The sequence below is a fragment of the Erinaceus europaeus genome, chromosome X, assembly GCF_950295315.1.
Source record: "Erinaceus europaeus chromosome X, mEriEur2.1, whole genome shotgun sequence".
Taxonomy (NCBI): domain Eukaryota; kingdom Metazoa; phylum Chordata; class Mammalia; order Eulipotyphla; family Erinaceidae; genus Erinaceus; species Erinaceus europaeus.
The window spans coordinates 5,748,458-5,755,131 of record NC_080185.1 but is presented as its reverse complement, the minus strand read 5'-3'; positions in this window follow the sequence as shown (position 1 = coordinate 5,755,131).

The following is a 6,674-nucleotide window of genomic DNA, read 5'->3' as shown; positions in this document are numbered from 1 at the left end:
GGATCACCTGGTACAACACACATTACCATGCACAAGGACCTGGGTTTGAGCCACATTGGAGTGCCTGATTCAGTGTGGGGGTGGGGGAGGCTCAAAGAGAGGTAGAGTAGTATTATTTCTGCTTTCTCTGTCTCTCTCTTCTATTTCTCACTCTTTATCTAGAGGAAAGAAGATCATTGGGATTGGTAGTGTCATATTGACACTTCTTCTTCTTCTTCTTCTTCTTCTTCTTCTTCTTCTTCTTTTTCTTCTTCTTCTTCTTCCTCTTCCTCTTCCTCTTCCTCTTCCTCTTCCTCTTCTTCTTCTTCTTCTTCTTCTTCTTCTTCTTCTTCTTCTAGCGTTTGCCCTTCTTCCATAGCCAGTCAACAGCGTCAGGTTGAGCCTGATGTCAAGTTTCGAGACCTCCTTTGAATCTGGAGAGGTGGCAGTCGTTGACTATGTGGGTCACAGTCTGTCTGGAGCCGCAGGGGCAGTTCGGGTCGTCTCTGGCTCCCCAGCGATGGAACATAGCGGCGCACCAGCCACAGCCTGTTCGATAGCGATTGAGGAGGGCCCAATCATAACGTGCTAGGTCAAAGCCGGGTTGACGCTCACAGGGGTCTGTGATGAGGTGTTTGTTCTTGACCTCAGCTGACTGCCAACTCTGTTTCCAAGAGTCTGGAACAGAGAAGTTCAATGTAGGCGTAGGGGACCAGATTGGGTGACGAGACGTCAAGCGTTGGACAGGGTGGGCGAAGATATCCGCATATATTGGCAGGTCTGGTCGAGCGTAGACGTGGGAAATGAACTTAGATGATGCCGCATCGCGACGAATATCTGGCGGGGCGATGTTGCTAAGAACTGGCAGCCATGGAACCGGGGTGGAACGGATGGTTCCAGAAATTATCCTCATGGAGGAATATAATTTGGAATCGACCAAGTGGACATGGGGGCTACGGAACCATACTGGGGCACAGTATTCACACTAAATATTGACACTAAATCTTAGCAACAGCCCCTCCGGTGGTGTGTGTGTGTGCACGCACACACACACACACACACACACAATTTATGAAGTCAACTCTAAAAGTTTGCTGGCAGATTCATGGAAAAAAAACAAATTCCTGAAAACGTGGAGCAACTATCATATTCGTTTATAGGAACAGAATGCTGCATGTGTCAATTCTGCTTATTTACAGCCTTGGTGATTTATCTGGAATTTCCAAATGACAATTAAACTGGAGGTGAACTTGTACACTCCAGATCACACTAGCAAACCAAAGAAGGGAGAGAAAACACACACACACACACACACACACACACACACACCACAAAAAATCTAAACAGACAGGAGCAACAGGAGCCTGAAGATTGGAGCCAGTGCTTGTGTTTGGAAGTTGGGAGTGCGGGCTTAGGGTTAGGGTTAGTAGTCAAGTGTACAGCATCTGCTCAACTTCACCGTCCAGATGTGAGGTTGGTATTCGGCCACATGTGCCAGGAGCTCTGGGCTGACACAGGACACGGGATAAAGTGAGACAATAGAGGCCTTCAATCCAGGCTGCAAGCCAGTGTCACCAGAAGCCTCTAGGTGGGATACCCCAGTCTTACAGAGTTGTGTTAGCAGGTAGTAAGTCCCAGGGGCTGGGACAATGAGAGTGTCAGAGTGTAACACTCGAGGTGACACAGCCTGGCTCTGGGTGAGCAGAGTCTGGTCTCATGTGTACACACAGATACACAGAAGTGCAGGCACCTCATGGGAAACAAGGAGAATGCACACATGCAGACATGCATGTTTTCCCGTGGTGCCCTCTCCCGTGTGTACATGCCTACCCAACATACATGCACACAGTCTGTGTGGGTGCTAGGTACTCAGCACACACAGGGCATAGATGGGGGAGGTGAGTGCATATCTTCCTGTGAATGCAGATTAAGAAGTGAGATTACTACCCCTACCATACACTACTAGGTTACCCCCAAACCTCGGGACCCCAGACTTTTGTGGCCACCGGATCTCTGCAGTAATGCCAGCCCCAGGGAAGCTTATGTCCTGCCTTCCCCACACCCATGGGGGGCAGCAGCACCCTATCTGGCATTCCCCCCTGGACTCCATTCCCCAGAAAAGAGGGCACCATCAGAGCCCAGCTCCCCCTTGATGCCAGCCTGAGGGAGCTCAGGAAAGGCTGTAGGGTGCACTCTCTGATGTCAATAGTCAGAATAGGATCTCGGTGAAGGCTGAGAAGGACAGAGGGCAGAGGGTGGGGCCACTCCTGCCTGAGTGTGGAGGACCCCTCAGCGTAGATAGAGAGCCCCATAAGTCCATGTGGGGCCTATTAGGGGGGAGCCCATACACACAGGCTGCAGGACATAACACGCCCGCTTTTCCTTCTGTCCATGGTGGGGAGGGTGGAGGCTGGGTTTCCAGTGAAGCCAAGGGGGTGCTGGGTCTCAGAGGTATGGGCTTGGCCGTGGGGACCCAGCTCTGCTAAGAGGCAAAGTAAGAGCTCCAGGGAGGTCTCAGGGACCCACAGGTGACCCCCCGGGTCCCTGAGGAACCCAGGCAGGGTTATGGGGGGAGCATGCTAGCTCTCTCATCTTCCAGAGGACTTGAGGGTAAAAAGTGGGATCTGGGGAGTCGGGTGGTAGCGCAGCTGGTTAAGTACACCTGGCGCCAAGCGCAAGGACCAGCGTTAAGGATCCCGGTTCAAGCCCCGGCTCCCCACCTGCAGGGGAGTCACTTCACAGGCAGTGAAGCAGGTCTGCAGGTGTCTATCTTTCTCTCCCCCTCTCTGTCTTCCCCTCCTCTCTCCATTTCTCTGTCCTATCCAACAGTGACGACATCATCATCAAAAACAACAAAAACAATAATAATAATTTTAAAACAAGGGCAACAAAAAGGAATGAATAAAATGAATAAATATTTTAAAAAAGAAAAAAAATGCGGGATCTGAAGGGCCCTGAAAGGTGCATTGTGAAGGATGGCAGGACCAAGCCTGAGGGAACAGTTTGCATAAAGCGATGTGCCGCCGCCCCCCAGAGGACCCGCCCAAACACCCCCTTTAGGCGCAGAGGGCGGGAGTATATGTGTGTCTTGATTTCCGCATCCGGTTCCAGAGTAGGTGGGGAGCTGTGGGCGTGGCCAGAGGACAGAGGAGTCTGGTCTTCCAGGAGAGCAGGTGAGCACCCAGAGTCGGGAGTGGTTTGGGGGTGTACGACCCCCTTCCCCCAGGGAACTTAGAGCTCAGAGTCCAGGTCTCACAATGAGGGTTCAAGTCACCAAGGCGGTAGAAGCATCTGTGCCAGCAGTGATCAGGAGGACAGAGCCAGGATAGGGGACCCGACACCACGAACCTGGCCAGAGCCCAGAGACGCCAGGGCCAGAGGGCCACGTGGCGTCTTGAGACCTAGACAGGACTGGGTGGGCTGAAGCAAGAGAAGGGTCTGAGAAAGGACCCCAAGTCCCTGGCCAGAGCCCAGACGCCAGGAGCAGAGGGCCGGCCACGTGGCCGTGGCGTCTTGACCCCTAGACAGGACTGGGGTCTGAAGCAGGATAAGGGTCTGAGAAAGGACCCCAAGTCCTGAGGGAGACACAGTGAGGACCCCACACACCGAAATCAAGTCAGAAAAGGAGCAGACGCCATGGCAAGAGGAAAGGACAAAGGGCTGGGGAAGTGAGGAGAGAGCGGCCACGTGGTGAACTCCCTCCCTCCCTCTTGGGCCTAAGGTGGGGGCTGGGCCAGGAGCATGGTTTCAAGGTCTCAGAGGGGACTCTAGACATGAGTGAGACACAGCAAGGACCCGGGGGGCCTATGAGGACCCCAAACAGAGTCAGTGCAGAGGGACGCCATAGTTGGGGGGGAGAAGGGGGTCACGTGGCATCCTAGTCTCTGCCTCTGGATCCAGAATGCGGGGCTGGGGCCAGGGTTAGAGAGAGAAACCCCAGGTCTGAGGGAGACACTGAGGATCCTAGTGATAAGAGGACCCCAAGCCCTGGAACAATTAGAGCAGAATAATCACAGCAGGAGCGGGACGCCATGGTGGGGGGGGCAGTGGAGGGCAGGAGGGAGGGTCACATGGCGTCCTGACTGCTCCCCTCTGGGCCTAAGGTGGGGGGCTAGGAACAGGGGCTCTCAGAGGGGATCCCCAGGTTTTATAGAGACACTGGGAGGACCCCCACTTTGGAACAGAGTCAGAATGGGAGAGGGACGCCATGGCGGGATGTGGGGGAAGGAGGGTGAGAGAGCCACGTGGCATCATGACCCCTCCCCTCTGGGCCTAAAGTGGGGGGCAGGGTTAGTGTCTCAGGGGATCCCCTGAGTTGAGGGAGACACAGTGAGGACTCCAGGGGGTAATAGAACCCCATACCAGGAACAGGGTTAGCAGGAGCTGGACGCCAGGGCTAGAGGGAGGGCCACGTGGTGTTTGACCCCTCCTCTCCGGGCCTAAGGTGGAGGCTGGAGGCTGGGCCAGGAGCAGGATTTCAGGGTCTGAGAGAGCACTCCCCCAGGCTTTAGGGAGACACAGTGAGGACTCTGCTGGTAAGAGGACCCCCATGCTCTGGAAGAGAGAGCATAAACAGGATGCCATGGTGGTGGGGGCAATGGAGGGCGGGAGGGAGGGTCACGAGGCATCCTGATCCCTCCCCTCTGGGCCTAAGGTGGGGGGGGCTGGAGTCAGGCATAGGATTTCACAGGGGGCCCCCAGGTCTGAGAGATGCAGAGGACCCCATGTTTCAGAACAGAGTCAGAGCAGGAGCAGGACACCATGGTGGGGGAGGGAGGGTCACGTGGCATCCTGACCCCTCCCCTCTGGGCCTAAAGTGAGGGTCTGGGAACAGGAACGGATCTCAAGGGGATCCCCGGGTTTTAAGGAGACACTTTGAGGACCCTGGGGGGCTATGAGGACCCCCACTTTGGAACAGAGTCAGAACGGGAGAGGGACGCCATGGTGGAATATGGAGGAAGGAGGGTGGGAGAGCCACGTGGCATCCTGACCCCTCCCCTCTAGGCCTAAAATGGAGGGCAGGGTTAGTGTCTCAGAGTGGACCCCGTGAACTGAGGGAGACACAGTGAGGATCCTGGGGGTAAGAAGACCCCATACCAGGAACAGAGCAGGAGCTGGACGCCAGGGCTGGAGGGAGGACCACGTGGTGTTTCTGACCCCTCCTCTCTGGGCCTAAGGTGGAGGCTGGGCCAGGAGCAGGGTTTCGGGGTCTGAGAGTGCACCCCCCAGGCTTGTAGGAGACATAGTGAGGACCTGGGCGGAGTATGGGGGTGCCACGCCCCAGGAGGAGTGGGAGAGGGACGCCATGGCGGGAAGGACGAGGGTGGGGAGGGTCACGTGGCATCCTGATCCCTCCCCTCTGGGCCTAAAGTGGGGGGGCTGGAGTCAGGCATAGGATTTCACAGGGGGCCTCCAGGTTTGAGACACAGAGGACCCAATGTTTCAGAACAGAGAACGGGAGCAGGACACCATGGTGGGGGAGGGAGGGTCACGTGGCGTCCTGACCCCTCCCCTCTGGGCCTAAAGTGGGGGTCTGGGAACAGGAACAGATCTTAAGGGGGATCCCCGGGTTTTAAGGAGACACTGTGAGGACCCTGGGGGGCTAAGAAGACCCCCACTTTGGAACAGAGTTAAGAATGGGATAGGGACGCCATGATGGGATGGGGGAAGGAGGGTGGGAGAGCCACGTGGCATCCTGGCCCCTCCCCTCTTGGCCTAAAGTAGGGGGCAGGGTTAGTGTCTCCGAGGGGCCCCCTGAGCTGAGGGAGACTCTGAGGATCTTGGGGGTGAGAGGACCCCATACCAGCCACAAAGTTAGGACCAGGATGCCAGGGCTGGAGGGAGGGCCACGTGGTGTTTCTGACCCCTCCTCTCTGAGCCCAAGGTGGAGGCTGGGCCAGGAGCAGGGTTTCAGGGTCTGAGAGGGTACCCCTGCCCCCCTTGGTCTGAGGGAGACAAGAGTGAAGGCCTGGGCGGAGTATAAGGATGCCACGCCCCAGGAGGAGGAGTGGGAGAGGGATGCCTTGGCAGGAAGCACAGAGGGCGGGAGGGTCACGTGGCATCCTGGTCCCTCCCCTCTGGGCCTAAAGTGGGGGCTGGGGTCAGGCGTAGGATCGCATAGGGGACTCCCAGGTCTGAGGGAGACACAGTGTGGACCCTGGTGGTAAGGGGACCCCATGCTTCCGAACAGAGTCAGAGTAGGAGTAGAACGCCATGGTGGGGGGGCGATGGAGGGCGGGAGGGAGGTTCACGTGGCGTCCTGATCCCTCCCCTCTGAGCCTACCGTGGGGAGATGGGGGCAGGGACAGATCTCAGGGGGCATTCCCAGGTTTTAGGGAGACACTGTTGATGACACTGTTGAGGATCCCCCACTTTGGAACCGAGTCAGAATGAGAGAGGGACCATGGCTGGAGGTGGGGGAAATAGGGCGGGAGAGCCACGTGGCATCCTGACTTCTTCCCTCTAGGTCTAAAGTGGGGGGGGTGCTGGGAGCAGAGGCAGGTCTCAGAGGGAACCCCTGGAGCTGAGGGAGACACAGTGAGGACGCTGGGGAGTATGAGCACCCCACACCCTGGAACAGGGTCAGAAGCAGGAGGACACCAGGGCAGGAGCAGGGGATGGAAAGCAGAGGATCTTGTGGTGTTGTGACCCCTACCCCTGGGTCCTAGACAGGACTGGGGCCAGGGACAGTCTCT